Below are 16814 nucleotides of genomic sequence, written 5' to 3'. Positions count from 1 at the left end.
GAATATTACTTATTTTTCTTTTCCTGTAGAGATGAGGCCACCGAATCTCAGACCACACTGCCAGTAAGTGGGAAAGCAGAGATTCAGTCTCATTTTTCTGAGCCAAGGACCAGGCGAATTTCCACTACCCAGCAGCTGCCTACGATGCACAAGGCCTTGGCCGGGTGTTGCTAAGGATCTCACCATGAGTACTTGATTCCCACAGATCTGCTTGCAGAGGTGAGGAAAAAGCTCTTGGGAAGGAAACGGCATGAGTTGGGCTCTGAAGGTTCAGGAAGGTTTTGGTAGGTGGAGAAGAAAGTTAGAAACATTCCTGATTGAGGGGACCTGCACATATGTTCACAAGATCACTGGGTCTTAAGCTTACCTCTTCTCAACTAGAGGGCATGCTTTGAGATAGGATGAAGTTCCATGGTTAAGGACAAGGGCTATGAAGTCCCAGAAGCCTGGATTGAAATCTTGATTTCACCAACTACTAACATCACGGTCCAGAGCAATTTCCTTCATCTCTTTTTGCTTCATTTTCCCACCTGTAACATGGGAGGATTAAATGTAGTAGTTTATGTAAATACACAATAAATATTAGCTATCAGGGAACAAAAAGCCCTAAAGAGACTAATACTATGAAGCATGTAGTAGGAATAAAGGGTAGATAGAAGTATTCCTAATTCATATCTCAGAGTATCTCATTTCCCAAGGACATGGTTCAAAAGCATTCCCATCCTTGCCACCTTTGCCTTGTCCCTAAAGCACATGAATTTTCACTGTCATTTTATGGGAAAGGAAGCTGAAGAATAATTTGATGGATGAACTCCCTATCCCTTCCACAAAGATAATTTTTAGTTCTCACTGTTACATATTAATGACTTCAATGAACCTAAAGTGCACCCACAATATCTAACAGGGTAAGAAAATGAACCAATTGCTTCGTTGGCCTAAACTGCCACTTGCTTTCTGGTTAGAATGCAGGTTGTCGATCTTTGTTGTGCGTGATTTGTATTTTATCTCCATATGGTTATTTCTGTAAAATTCACCTCTCAATGTATTCCCAATCCTGAGTTAGAAATAAAGGAATACAGTTGGAGTCACAGCACACCTAACAAGTATTTGAGCCTGACCCCGAGTACTTCCAGCAACATGTGTCACGTGTGTGAAAACCTTCTATCGTGCATGCTCTGGATGCAAAAGGAAAATGAAATCACCAGTTTAGGGGCCAGTGAGGAGGGCTTTTGTCGTGGAACTGGGAGAGGCAAGCATATTTGCTCTAAGAGTGATTGGTGTCTCTATTTTGAGATGGAGGAATGGAATCTACCAAGAGCCTTCATTGCTATGGGTGAATGACATGGGGGTCCAGGCTACTAAATAATAATAATCATGGGTCTGGTTTTCTTCCCCCAGTAGACTTCTGAATGTGGTGAGAGGAATGCCGTGTGGAATTGCAGGGTAGGTGTATTGGTTCTCTGGGGTTGTAGTAACAAATTACCACAATCTTAGTGGCTTGAAGCGATGCAAATTGTATTGTTCTGCAGTTCTGTAGAAGTCCGACCCAGGTCTCAACTGGGCTAAAATCAAGATGGTTAAAGAATTCTCTTCTGGAGATTATAGGAGAGACTCTGTTTCCTTGCCTTTTCCGGCTTCCAGAAGCCATTCACCTTCTTTGGCTCCAGATCCTCTGCCTTTTTCTCAAGGGCCAGCCAAAGTGGGTCCATCCATTCTCACACCCCATCACTCTAACCTATTCTGTCTCTCGCTTCCATTTATAAAGTCCCTTGTGATTACACTGGGCTCACTTGATTATTCAGTAATCTGAAAACCTCTCTGTGTTAAGGTCAGCAGATGAGCAACCTTAATTCCACCTGCAACCTTAATTTCCCTTCAGATGTAGGGGAACATATTCACAGGTTGCAGAAATTGGGATGTGTACATCTTGGTAGGACCATAACTCTACCTACCGGAGTAGATGTTGGTACCAAAATCATTTATTCAACAGGTACACTTGATTAGCCAGGTTGTAAGTCCCACTTTTGTCCAAAAGTATCTGCTGAAATTGTTAGCACATGGATGCCTTGGTGTCAGTACTTATCTGGAACAGTGGTTCTGCCTACTAACTTGAGAGAGAAAAGGAAAGAAGATAAAGAGAGCCCAGGCAATATGTTTTATGCTCAGCTTCTGCACCCAACAATCTGTTCTTTGTCTTTATTATGTACAGTAAGGGCTCTCCATGCTCAAAAAGACCATCAGCTCACACTCCAAGAACACCGAGAGCTTCTGCACAAGGTTCTGTAGAGCTCTACCGTGTTCGCTTGCCATCTCGGTACTGCAGCTCAAGTGGCTTGGAATAATCTCAGGTTCATTTTCTTTGTTGGCTTTCCCTCCTTTGTAAGTATTGATGAACTTTCACTTCCAAAATGCCTCAGGACAACAGTACTCCAACTCTGATCCCATTAAAAGACGAGATAATTCAAGAACTGTCAAAATTCAAGTCGTGACTCAGGCTCTCTCCAGTTGAGTTAGAATCATCAGAAAGGAGTAACAAAAAAGAGAGAGAGAGAGAGAGATTTGGGGGAAGTTAAAATTTAATTTTTAAGTTGTACATTATAATTTTAAAATTCTGAGAGACCAGTGGGCGCCTGGATGGCTCAGTCAGTTAGGCATCTGCCTTTGGCTCAGATCATAATCCAGGGGTCCAGGGATCAAGCCCCATGTTGGGCTCCCTGCTTAGAAGAGAGTGTGCTTCTTCCTCTTCCTCTGCTCTTCCCTGCTTGTGCTGTCTCTCTCTCCCTCTCTCTCTCTCTCTCTCTCTCTCGCACACTCTCTCTTATATGAACAAATAAAATCGTTTCAAAAAAAAAAGTTCAGAGAGATCTTGAGTGATTTTTCTTCATTCCTTCCTCTTCAGTGTCAGAATAATGGTCAAAGAACTTACATCAGAAAAAAAATTGATCTTGTTTTGTTTCTAAGATCCTCATTCCACCAGAGGATATAACTTCACAAATTGTCTTGACGTGTTCTGAAGTTTAACAGTTCTGTCTGGAGTGTGCTCTTGGTCCAACCTAGTTTAAATCCATGTATTCTTTTATATTCTTAGTATAAAAAATCTGGTTTTCAGCTTTTATACAGAAGATGTTTAGATACATAAAGACTCTTATCAATGTTCATCCTTGCTAGGATGAAACCTGGAGAATGTGGTATGTATTTTGGCAAGATTTGTGCTAATAATAATGCCCTGTGGTGTCTAATCTGGACTCAAACATTTTGTGTGTAAGTGCATGTAAATGACTGCATGTGTGGGTGTGCATGAGTTCTTTTAAAAAGAGAATTGCCAGCAAACCCCATCCATATGGGACATCTGGAAACTCTGCCAAATTCCCCTTTTCTCCAGATCAAATAATCCCAGTCCCATTTCATTTTGCTTCAAAAATGCAAATTTATAGACATCAAAATGAATCACAATAGCATGCATATATGTAGCTAAGCATCTAGGGTGACTTAGAGTCAAGCTTTCCTAAAAACAGGAGAAAAAATAAATGACTTTTTTTGTTTACTTCCTTCTAGCATTAGAATCTATGAAACAGAACTAAATATACCAACAGATATTTAAATGTCCAGTGGATTTGTAGCATGCCATGGGCTCTGTGGACCACACAAGGACGTTGAGCTTTATGACCTGCTTCAAATATGCATTTTTGGACCCATTTTGGGGGTGCCAGAGGAGCCATTGACTTGTAATTGACTGACATTTCCCATTTACCCAGGGCTTCAAATGTGGACTTTGGTTCTGTCCCTAAAGAAGTCATTGATTGACAGAGATGTTCATCATTCAAATGTAAGCTTCTGTCCCCTTACAGGCACCCCACCTAGAGTGCCCTTGAAATATTTTTTATAAATCCTATAATTATCTTATGAAAAGCCCAATTACATTGCATTGCGTTTGTATTAAAAGCATTAATTTATTAACTGTACACATTTAAAAATATACCACAATTATTTATAACCCTGTTATAAAATTGGGAGGAGGCCGTGTATGTATAAAATCCTGTCTTGGCGTCTGAGCCTTTCAGTAAGAACCCACAGGCTTCCACGTGTGGCATTATGCCAGTAGCCAAAAAAAGCAGGGTCTGCCTTTATTGGCTTGATGCTTTGATGGCCTTTGATCAGGCCATTGTACCAGAGCAGCCAAGATATAGGGCAAGATGTGGCCTTTCGGTAACCTTCCTTCTTTGTACGGGAGTAAGACAAGTTAATTGGGCTTGACAGTACAGATGACCCTTTCAAGTCAGGAAAAATGAGACTGTTGTGCTTATCCCAGGTAGATAACCATTAATATTGCTTGTACTGTCTGTGGGAAGAGAAAGGGGCTTGTTTGTTTTAAATGTTTTTCAAGGAAGGCAACAAAGATTCCAGGGGGGTTACCTGGCCAGCTCCACCTATGGAGACAATGGGGCCATTTGAAGGGTTCAAGACACATTGAAAGGTAGAGAACACACTCCCGTTGATAAATTATTATTATCAATAACCCCTTCTTTGTCCTTGATTTCACATAATTGTTAAAGTTCAGACTGCGAGACCTAGCGGACTCACTTTAGAGCTCTTTGTGGAAAACTACCTCTGGAAAGGGAGACTTCTTGTATTTTAGTAGCAATGGAATGTCCTGAGCGATCTGAGCTCATATTGTTTATATTTTACGGGGCCATTTGTTTTGCTCACAATATATCCTAGAACTCTTTTCCCTTTGTGTTAGTTTGTGTCTCTTTCTGAATGTCATCAATGACCATACATGTGTTCACTGAGGGGGAGGGAGGTCATGTGGGAGATTCCCCCCATAAGAGGGCCATTTACTCTTCTCATTAGGCAAAGCTTCCAGAGCTGGAAGATGGCATCATTCTCTCTTCTTCCCTGTAGGAAAAAAAAAATCACAGATACTTTCAGGGAGTCAAATTCCTTTGAGGTAGTATGATTTTGGTGTTCACTATTCTGTTTTCACCTGTGTTGGTCCTGTTACAGTTTCAGCAGTTTAGAACCAAATTTATTTATCTTTTTTCTCAGTTTTATTGAGATATAGTTGACACACAGTATTGTATAAGTTTCAGATCTACAGCATAATGACTTGATTTACATATTTTGCAATTTCTATAATAAGTTTAGTTAACATCTGTCATCTCACATAGATACAAAGACAAAAATTAAAATTAAAAATTAGAAAAATGTTTTCTGGGGCACCTGAAAAGCTCATTCAGTTAAGCAATCAACTCTTGATACCAACTCAGGTCATAATCTCAGAATTGTGAGACTGAGCCCTGAGTCTGGCTCTGCGCTAGGCATGGAGGCTGTTTAAGATTCTCTCTTCTTCTCCCTCTGCCCCTCCCCCCACAACATCCTCCCCCCACCTATTTGTGCTCAAGAACACTCACATTCTCTATCAAAAAAAAGTTTTTCTTATGATGAGAACTTTTAGCAACTTTCAAATATACTGTATAGAGTGTTAACTATAGTCATCATGTTGAACATAACATTACTAGTACTTATTTATCTTCTAATTACAAATTTATACCTTCCAATCACCTTTTTCCAATGCCTGTCCCCACCTTGCCTCTGGTAACCATAGATTTGATCTCTTTCTATGAGTTTGGTTTGTTTTTGTTTGTTTGATTTTTTTTTTAGATTCTACATGTAAGTGAGATCATACAGTATTTGTCTTTCTCTGTTTTATTTTACATTAGCATAAAACCTTCAAAGCTCACATATGTTGTCACAAATGGCAGACTTCCTTCCTTTTTATGGCTGACTAGTGTTCTATTGTGTGTATATATATGCCACTTTTTTTTAATCCATTCATTCATCCATCAGTGGACTCTTAGGTTTGTTCTCTGTCTTGGCTATTATGAATAACGCCGCAATGAACATGGAGGTGCAGATATCTCTTAGACTTAGTGATATTATTTCCTTTGGATATATATCCAGGGAATCAAATTTGAAAGAAAGAGAAAGAAACAGAGACAGAGGGAAGGAGTGAGGGAGGGAAGAGAGAGGAAGGGAAGAAGAGAAAGAGAAAAAAGGAAGAAAAGAAAGAAAGGAAGAAGGAAAGAGTCAGAAGCAGGGAGAGAAAGAAGATAAGGAAGATAAGAAGGCTAGTGTCAGTGGAGGTTCTTAGGTGGCCTACATTGAGTTTTTGCTCTTTGCAAACATAGTCCAGCATTAGGGGCATGATCTATGGATTGATGCCATGTGTCTTACATCAGTCAAAAAAGATTTCCAAGTAAGTCCAAGATTTACCAGTAAAATGTGAAATAAATCTGAGTTTTTATTGCCTAGCACTGATGGAATTTCACCATTATAGTACTGGCAGGGCTTCAGAAAGAATTTTATCCACTTATTGTTCTAAGCTTTGTGAATAGGTAGCATTTCTTTTGGAGAACAATCTGACAATGTATATCAAATAGTAGACAATGCAATATCCTATTTTCAGAAACATGTCTTAAGGAAATAATTCAAGAGGAGATATTATTGGAAAGTCTCTCCAAATAAAGAGATGTACTTAGAGCAACATACAATATGATATCCCAAACTGGAAAGAATCTAAATTTCCAACAAGAGAGGCTAATTAAATAATAAAATATCAATGCAGTGAATATTATGCAACCATGAAAATAGTGTGATAGGTAGACATGAAAAAATATTAATGAAACATAAAGTAAAAGCTAGTATAAATTCTATGTACCAAAGACTACCATCATGAAATAGCTTTTATATATATGGAAATGTTCTTTAAGTAAATGGACATGAATTCTATGGAATGTTTTGTGTCTGTTTTAGAATTTTCTGATACAACACTTCAAAGCTAATTTAATGATAGATCATTTACAATAAAATTAACTCATGTTTAGTGAATGAGTGATTGTTGGCCAGGATACATTTTCTTATATCAGTCTAGATAAGGAGACATTAGATTAGTCTAGGCACCAAACTTAGTCCACAGAAGTCCTCCATCATCAAAGGTTTTAAGTGTAGTACACCCGATATGCTTGAAAAGATTAGGATATTAGATTCAGTATCCTCCCTTCAGGACATGATCAGTGGAAAACATCTTTTATCATCACCTTAAAAAAACAAAACCAGAATTACCACATGCACTTTCAAAAAAATAGTGGTAGTGTCTTATGTAGTTGAAAAGGATCTGTTCTCACTCATTTTAAAAATTAGCTGAAGAGCTTTTAGTATTGTTCCAAATCAATAAACAAATTAATAAATGTGTTCTGAGTAGGGCAAAGTCTTATTAACAAAACAAAAAGTAGGTTTTTAAAGTTCTATATGTGACAAATGTGCTTGCATGAAGACATTTGTTTACTTCTTTGTTGTCTATGGAAGTCTGCCCTCCTCTCTTGACCATAATCCTTTAAGGACAATTTGCTTTTGCATCATTTATACTTCCACATATGTGCTAGCACCTAGCACATGATTGGCATTCAATAATTATTTGTTTAAAGAAATAACAAACGAACAAGCCAAGCCAAAGATTTTAAACAAATTCTTTCCCTCTCCTAATTTCTGTATACTATGTTATAGTAAATATGTTTAATAAAACAAAATAGGGATTGTTATTAAAAGCCAAAAAGAATCTAATATTTAATAATGGAGTAAATTCTACTATACGCAGAGGCAGGGAGAACTTCTACTTTTATATTTTATATACATCAGGATTGTTTTAATTTTTTATTATAAAAACACATATTTGAAAAAAGAGATAAGATATTAGGCTGAAAATGTTTTGTTTGGGCACGAACATTCCATTTTAGGAATCTGTTGCTCCTCAAGGGGTAGAGATAAAAGGAAGTTTCAGGGGGTGCTGAAGCACAGAAGCTGTTTAATGTAAACATTAAGATTCACATCGCTAGAATTGAGAAAAATGCTCTTGACCTAGATCTCCCCAATCCTTTGCTAAAGCAATTTTAAAAAGGAAGCTGTTTTCCTCCACTTTTAAAGTAATAGATTAATTTTGCCTGACCTTGGGGGACAGAAAGGCAAGGAATCATATTGTTTTGCAGCTCTCATGAGTTAGTACAATTTTCTCCTCAGGAGAAGGAAGACTATTAGAAGGACAAGTTAGAGCCCTCCTTTCCTCTGCCTCCCTCACCCCCTCCACCCCCGCCAAGCTGTTTTGTTCCAGGTTAGTAAGAACTTGCAAGATTGTTTGCTGCTAGGCATATCTAATGGTCTCAGAACTGTAGCTAAAACTGAGGAGATTTCACTCTAAACTTCAATTTATGGTGACTTGAAAATGAGTTAAATCTTCCCATCTCTCGTGTGTGGGCTTCCCAAAATTATTTTCTTCCAAAGAGTAAATAATGGAAAGGGGGAAAATTGTAATTTTACACTGTGGACATCGAACAAACACTATCCCACCCAGATGATCAAGGGTAACAGCAACTATGATAAGTCTTGCCAAGAGCATGTCCCCTTGGGATAACGTGCTGAGACAGGCACTTTACTCCATGATGTTTCTCTCCAAAACCCTTAGTTGCAGCCTAATTATGAGAAAAAAAACATCAGACAAATTCCCGTTGAGGGACATTCTGCAAAATACCTCACCAATACTCCACAAAATTGCCAAAATCGTCAAAAACAAGGAAAGTCTAAGAAACCGTGACAATCAAGATTTGCCTAAGGAGACGTGACCACTAAACATAATGTAGTATTCTGAACAAGATCCTTCCTGGAACAGAAAAAAGACATTAGGTAAAAATGAAGGCAATCTGAATAAAGTATGAACACGGACTTTAATTAATGTCAATATATTAAAATTGCCTCATTTGTTATGACAAAAGTACCATAGTAATGTGAGATGTTAACAATAGGGAAACTGTGTGCAAGGTATACGAGAGCACTCTCTACTGTCTTTGCAACTTTTCTGCAAAACTCAAACTATTCAAAAATTAAAAGTTTAATTCTTTTTAAAAAGTAGGGATAAGGAGGGAGCAATTTAATATACTAATGTTAGAGATTAAAGATCTCTTCAAGCATGAAAATTCTGATTGAGAAATATGTGCCAGTCTTTATGGACTAGTATTAATCTAAAAATGTTCTTTTATGACATATTCTTTCCATAAATTTGAATAAGATAAAAAGGAGTTATATCTGAAGCCTGGAAGAGACCGTGGAACTATTCTCACCCAAACTCTTTATTTTATGAATGAGCTAATGAAAACTGAGAGGCAGAGCCAGAGGGCAAACCCAGGTCCCCTATCCCCATGCCCTCAAACTTTGAAGACCCCTTGCAACAAAATGCAAATGCAACAAGTAATCTATTTCTCAGATAACCTGCCAGTCTTCTCTCAGGTACCCCTTGCTTTTGGTCAGTTAATTTCTAAGGAAGGATCTGTCTCACAGCCAGAAATTTTGGTATACTTGCACACTATTTCCCAATAGCTTAAAGTTTAAAGTGATACAGATATCAGCATAGCTGAATATACAGCAGTCCCCTCCTCCATCCACAGGGGATATGTTCCAAGACGCCCCAGTGGATGCCTGAAACCAGGGATGGTACAGAGCTCTATGTATACTATGCTTTTTCTTATACATCCACAACTATAATAAAGTTTAATTCATAAAGTAAGCACAGTAAGGAATTAAAAATAATAATAAGATAGAACAAATCTAGCAATACAGAGTAATAAAAACCGTGTGAATGTGGTCTCTCTCTTTCTCTCAGAATATCTTGTTGTACTCTACTCACACTTCTTGCGATGATGTGAGATGATAAAGTACCTACGTGAACGACCTAGGCATAGTGATGTAGTGTTAGGCTACTACTGAACTTCTGAGGATGGGTCAGAGGGAGGACCATCTGCTGGTTGATGGTGGGAAACTGAAAACACAGGAATAGAAACCCTGGGTAAGAGAGGACTACTGTAGTGTTGTAGAAATCATTGATATTTCCTGAAACTTTGCTATAACTCGGCTCTATATCCCTGGGGCATTAAAGCGAGTCTATACCCCTGGAGTGTCAGAGCAGGTATATCCAGACTTCCAGGGGCTTAAGGTCTCAGCAAGTGAGTTTTCAATGTATATCCAGGAACATCCCAGAGAGAGAAAGTGTTTACCCTATCTTTCAGCGATCTATGCCCCACTTTAGTGACCTCAAAGAAGTGTAGGCACTAGCTTTAAGGAAAGAACATTCTTCCCTACTCTCCCATCACTTCCTGGAGTGCCTGAGGCTCTCTGTGTAACCAAAATGCCTTCATCAAGACCTTTTATGGTTGTTATAATCCCTTATGGTTGTGCATATTCGCCATTGTACAACTAGCATGGCCATACATGACTATCCCTTTTGGGGCTGACCGAAGCCAGGCATGAATCAGAACTGACTGTTAAAGTGAGAAGGGGTCTAGGTGTTTAAATTTCTTTCCTCTTTTATGATAGGTCGCTAAAGCTCTTTGCTATCTATCTCTTGCACATGGAGATAGCACTCTGTTAGATAGTGACTGTTTTGATGAGTTTATTATTATTAAAAAAATACACACAGGAGGTGTGATTTGATATTCCTTCAGAATTCTATATGCCCAGCAAGGTTTCTAAACAAAGGAGAATGGACATCATGCTGCTTAGGCAAGGTTACCTGATTTTATAACACTCCAGCTCAAGGACACAGTGAATTTGTCCCAGAGACAAGTCAGGTTTCTTGACTCCTGATCCAGGATGCAGGGTACTAAGACATGATTTTTGAGAAATTTTGGAATTTTGTTTCATTCTTTAATCAAACATTTCAAGCAAATTCTAAATAAAACCAGCCATGGTTACGTGTCATGAAAAAAAATGCACAATATCAATATGAAGATCCTGAGTGTGCTCACATATACACTACATCTGAAATATTAGAACTATTTTGCCATCCAGCAAAGATCTGTATTTATCTTTACAAAGCTTCTCTTGGAGTTATTTTTGCCTATAAAACGAGGACAGTGGTGTCCTTAAGTATTCTAGAATGTCATGCCAACACAAAATAATGTAATCTATTTCATAATGGCGTATATCATATTTTATTTATAATTGTATAATGTAGCATATAATATTTTCAGTAGGGGAAAACACTTCAATTTAAACATGTTTCCACAACTTGAGGCCCTAAAGGAGAATAAATAGCTAATTGGCTAACATACTACAACTATTCTAAAGTAGAATAGTCACGTTGACAAGTTTCACTCAGTGATCTAGAACCAGCTATGACAGAGTCTACTGTGATTAGATGTCCTGTGCCTACACTTCTTATATACACAGGCAGCCAAGACAGTCCAAGATGAATTACATCAAAGGGTGATCTATTACACTACTGCCTAACTTTCCTATCTGGTGGCACAACTGTCCAGTAATAGCTAGAAGAGAGAATAAAAAACTCCTTCTCTAGAGAAGAAAAAGAATTCTTCTGTGTTAGGTAACACAAAGTTACCTTACCAAACAATTTCATCAAGAGACATTTTCTCTCAAAGATATCGTGGTATTTTATTTCTTGTGGCCTACTCCAGCCGAATGATAGTTAACATCAAACTTTGCTACACAAAGAGAAATCATCAGTTAAGGAGAGCAAGTCCAAAGCCAGTTGTAAAAGCTGGGCCCTTATATACAGGAAAGATGACACCAGAACACATGGAGGGTCATAATGTCCCACATCCTGGACCAGTACTATCCAGTAGAACTTTTCATGACGATGGAAAAGTATTGTATCTGTGCTGACCAACCTGGTAGCCACTAGCCTGATGTGGCTACTAACCACTTAAAATGTGACCGGTATGACCAAGGAACTGAATTTTCATTATATTTAATTTACACTTAAGTAGCCACATGTAGCTAGTCGGTAAGTCATTGGGCAGTGCAGCTACAGACCATCGGTTGTATCCTCTCTGTATTTTGAGTGTTATGGCATATGGATCAAAGTAAGTGCTAGTAAATCCTAAAAACAAATGTGAAGTCATTTTACCATTAAATTTCTTCAGCAGTAAAACAGGAATTTGTGATTCATCTCAGAAGGACGAAATTCAGTAAAAGTTTAGGAGTATTTTTTTTAGAATTTTATAAGAATCGTGTATTCCTAATCAACCAACAAGAGTCGTACCTCACATCTTCCTTCGTCTTCCTCTATTGATTGCTCTGTGATGACTTCATGATGGTCGGTTTAAAAAATTTAATAAAGATCCAAACACTGCTAATAAATAATGTAAGTGAACCTCTCGATCAGGGGACCTAAGTAAGTAAGTCACTTAGTTACATGTTTACATAAAGTTCTCCTTTTGTCCACACAAGGTCTAAGTAGAGATGTCAAGTAGGCAGTTGAATGTACAAGTCTGTAATTCAGGAAGAGCTCAAGATTATAGTTTGCATATCCTGTCTTTAATTTCCAAAGAGTAATATATATCTAAATATTCACATTATTAAAATTGTAAAGTCTTTTAAGAGACTTCCTGCAAAACAGCGATCTTCAAGTCTCTTCCATAGCATTTTACCAAGTCCACATATTATCATTTACTATATTAAATGAGATGAATCAAATAACACTAATAACATTTGCACTGACATTTTAATAAATTATCCATATGTATTTTTAAAATCAGTGTTCTCTTTGATTGCAATAAAGCTTATGGATAGTAAAAATGTCAAAGTTTCATAAACAGCCCATTAACTTTGAACTGTTAAAATCAGCAAAATTTAATAAACAAATAATGTTTTACATTTTAAGAGCTCTTTGGAATTTATTTTAATGAGAGTTGAGCTATGATAAAATGTAAAACATGATGATACTGTATGTTGTGATGCAAACTTTTCTCCAACACACTGAATACAAAGATGCCAAACTTACATGCAACATGGAAAAAAAAAAAAACCCACTACTGAAGCTGTTAGTCCATCCTTCTATATCTAAATTAGAGATAAAGATGTAAAAGACCCATTCTGAATATCACTTTAGATAGCAGTTGAGTATCCTCAGACCTTAGCCACAGCCACATTTAAAATGGAAGAAAAGTACTAAATTCAATAGTTTACAAAACATTTCCATTTTAAAGGCCCTACTTTTCAATTCACTTTACAACATATATTGTACATATTTTCTTCCTTCCACGATGTCTTTAAATGTGGAGGTTTCCTTTGCTCATCATGTTTAAAATGAACATAATTAACTAAACATTCTCTGAAATTTTGAAGATAAATCAAAGGCAGCTAGTCCTTTTATTCTTAACACGCTCAAGATTGGGTTTTTGCTGCCACCTGTTGACTATAATCACAAATAATAAATCTTGTCTCCACAAATCGCAAACTTTGGTAGTTGAAAAAGTCCTTAGAAATCCATCCATACTACTCCCTTCATCTTATGAATGGCACAAGGGCTCAGAGGGGCTAAGCCACATTCCCAGTGCCACTCGAACAGGACAGACCTGAGACTAGAATGTAGGTTTGAGCCTTGGAGTTGAGTGTTTATTTCTCTCTCCCAGTTTAGGAGGTAGAGCACCTGAGATGCATGGTATTCTTTCTACACATCATGAAATACTGATATGCTTAAATCCAATACACTAACCAGTAATGCTTTTTACCATATCATGGGGCAGCAAGTCTGTGCCTCTCCAAAAATATTGTAGCAAATAGGTCCATTTGAGGTGACACTCAAACAAGCATGGGCGTGTCTGGAAGATGGGTTAGGTGGGCTCACCAGGTGTCTGTTTGCATGAGTGACCGAAGGGCCTCCTGGAAAAGTTTATGTTCATGAAAGAATAGAATTGAGGCCCTTACATCTGACATAAGGGCATGCAAGATCCTACGTACCTATCGGTTAACATGGGTCTCAGAGTGACTAAAGGCTCATGTGTGAGTCTGCAAGGGAAAGAGCTGAAACAAAGAGTGAATAAAAACTAAAAGAGCTGGTCACACTGTGGGCACCGGCTTCCTAGGTGAAAGGAGAGATCTCCTCTGAGGTCTCAACTCATGTCACGGGCACCATTAACCCTCTGGAAGGGGCGTAAGCTCCTGCAACACAGGCATCAAGGCATTCTTGCCAGGGAATCAGGGCAAGGACAGAGGACCACATGACCCCTGGCTGGCCATATTTATTGGCACGTGGTAAATATCCCCTGTGACTCCTAGAATTAGCTGAGAAGTGAGACTTTAGAGTGGGAGCTCTCTCGCTTGCTGATGGCAACAGAGCTAGAGAGATGTTGTTTGGTTTCTACTACCCTGAGCACCAGGCTAGTACCAACAGCATTGGCACTTGGTAACCCAAACACCGTAACTATGATGTTGAAAAATTGTAAATAATTTTTTTTAAGCCTGGCAGCTATGATACTCTAAAGGGATGACAACTGACCTTAAATTATTTGATTTCTCTAAGGCTTGGTTTCCTTAGGTGTAAAATGAGAAAATTATTAACCTACTTCTCCTCCCTCCCTGGGATGTCCAACAAAGTGCTTTCTGGTGTAAGACATTCAAATAGAAAGTAGTGTTTGTTCATTTAACTTATCTTTCACTTCTTATTGAAAGGCAGTTGGTTGTGATCATTTGGCCAATAAAATATGAACAGCGGTGACCCACCCCTTCCAGCCAGAAGCTTTAAAAGCCAGTGTATTTCACCATGTTCTGTTTACCCTAATATGATGATTGAGGAACACATATTAGGATGGAACCTCCATAAGTCTGGATTGGGTCTCTGCGTGTATACACATGAACAGAGCCCCCCAACTGATCCACACTGGACATGGAACATGAAGGAGAAACACACTTGTGTTAATTTAAGCTGCTGTTACCTCAACATGAATGACCTGGGCTGTTCTAATCCAGGGGCCCAGCCACACCTGGGATACCCGTGTAAAGTATAAAGAAACAATCTGGGTAAAGTGGATGTGATTGAAAGGGGGCTTCTCAAAAAGGATATTTTGGAGGAAGGCTAAACACACACACAAAAAACTAACAATAAGAAATGAACATTACTAATGAAAGAACGATTATGTTCATCTAACTAGCTGAATTTTATATTCAGCTTAGAATGAGATGGTGAATCACAACCATGTGAAGTTTCTAGATAACATCAAAATACTAATCTGTCATGCGCTATCATATCTAAATTGGCTCTAAGGAAAATCAAATCTTTACCTTGCATTTCCATGAGGCTTGTATCCTAAATGAAGAGAGAAATAAAAAGCCTAACACATAGACTTTCTTTTTCTGGGTAGCATCTGTTTTACTTATTACGCCAGCAGAAGTCTCCATGAATCCCGAACACAGACACATGACTTTCAAATACTTGGATGAAAGGGAGACAGACCCAAGGGACACAAACAAATAAAATTTTCATCAACAAGTTCTCCATCCCTTCTCATCCCTGCTGAACGTCAGTTTTACACTCCCAATGAGGGAAGGGATCCGCAGATCTCTATCTTCCCACTTTCACCCACACCTTTGCGTGTTACGAAAACTGACCCAGAAGCCACTACTGAGTGAAAGGATATCTTACAGGGTGACACAAGTGGAAGAAAGCAATAACCAAACAATGAGGCCTTTGATGGAGATTTCCTAATAGCGAGCAGGCCTCAGAGGTCCTGAAAGTGGTGGCTCCAACTCCCATTAAAACAACACACACGTTTCTCCCTATAACTCCCAAGAGGAGCCCAAGGAGAGCACTCCACGGTGCTTTCCAACCCAGACAGGTCGAACTTCTTTACCCTTCCTGAGTGCGGCATGAAGAAAGCATCCACACAAAGGAAATATTTTTGTTGGCACTCAGTTCAGAGCATGTTGACATCCCAGTTTTTAACAATCTGCTGGTCAGTCTGGGTGTGGTTACTCTCTTTGAAAGTTGAGTCTTGAGGAAGTAGGTCAAGTGAGCCGATGTTGTGTTCTTCTGAGCATGACTACATTCTTGCACTGATTATGCGTGTGTTGCTCTGGAACTGGTGTCTTGCTGACACAGAGTGCCACCTACTGCTTTACCAACCGGCCTTTCTGGTTGCTCCAACTGACCGGCAGCGTTGGCCTCTGCTTAGAGTCGGCTGAGCTGGGCACGCAAACAGCCTCTGTGTGAGAGTAGAGCAAATGGATCGAAGTATCAATTGTAGTTATGGAGACCAGGGACTAGGGCTGAAATCAATAATCCTCCTCTGGGTGAGGAGTTAGAAACGGGAGGAAGATGAGGGCCGTGAGATCATCGGAGGCAAGCAGACAAAGGGCTTTGAGGGGAAGTCTGAGCAACCATTCGGATTCAATCAACCAGCCCTTCCTGCCATGACCGTGGCAGAGCTTGCCAGCTGCTCCCCCCAAATCCTCTTCTTCCTGGCTGAGCGCTGGGCTTTATTTTCCAGCTTCCTTGTAGTTAGCGTAGCCATGTGTCTGGGTTCTGACAAACGGAATGTGGGAGGAAGCACTGTGTGCTACTTTCGGGCCTGGCCCATAAAAGCCACCCACTCACCATCTCCATTCCTCCTTCCAGCTTACTCGGTGGTGACACTGGAAGCCGTGTGTCAATAACAGCATGGGGGCAATCAGCCTGGGTCTCTGGGAAGAGGAGAGCCCAGCCTTCCCCCTTTCTTAGTCCTAGCTGCTGACCTGAAACCACTCAGTCCTGCAAAGGGAGAAAGGAATAAACTTCCTGATCTCAAAGCCACTGAATTTCTGGGAGCTCTTTGTCACCGCAGCAAGGCCTATCCTGCCTCTTACCATTTTTATTGCATCCATGACATGATCTGACTCACAAACTCTTATTTACTCTAAAACCAGTGCGCAACTCTCCTAGTTCTCTACCAACAGTGAGTGTAGGAGACTTGCATGATTTCACTCATTTTCCTCTC

Source organism: Nyctereutes procyonoides, unplaced genomic scaffold (assembly GCF_905146905.1).
Source record: "Nyctereutes procyonoides isolate TBG_1078 unplaced genomic scaffold, NYPRO_anot_genome, whole genome shotgun sequence".
Taxonomy (NCBI): Eukaryota; Metazoa; Chordata; class Mammalia; order Carnivora; family Canidae; genus Nyctereutes; species Nyctereutes procyonoides.
This window is presented reverse-complemented; position numbering follows the sequence as displayed.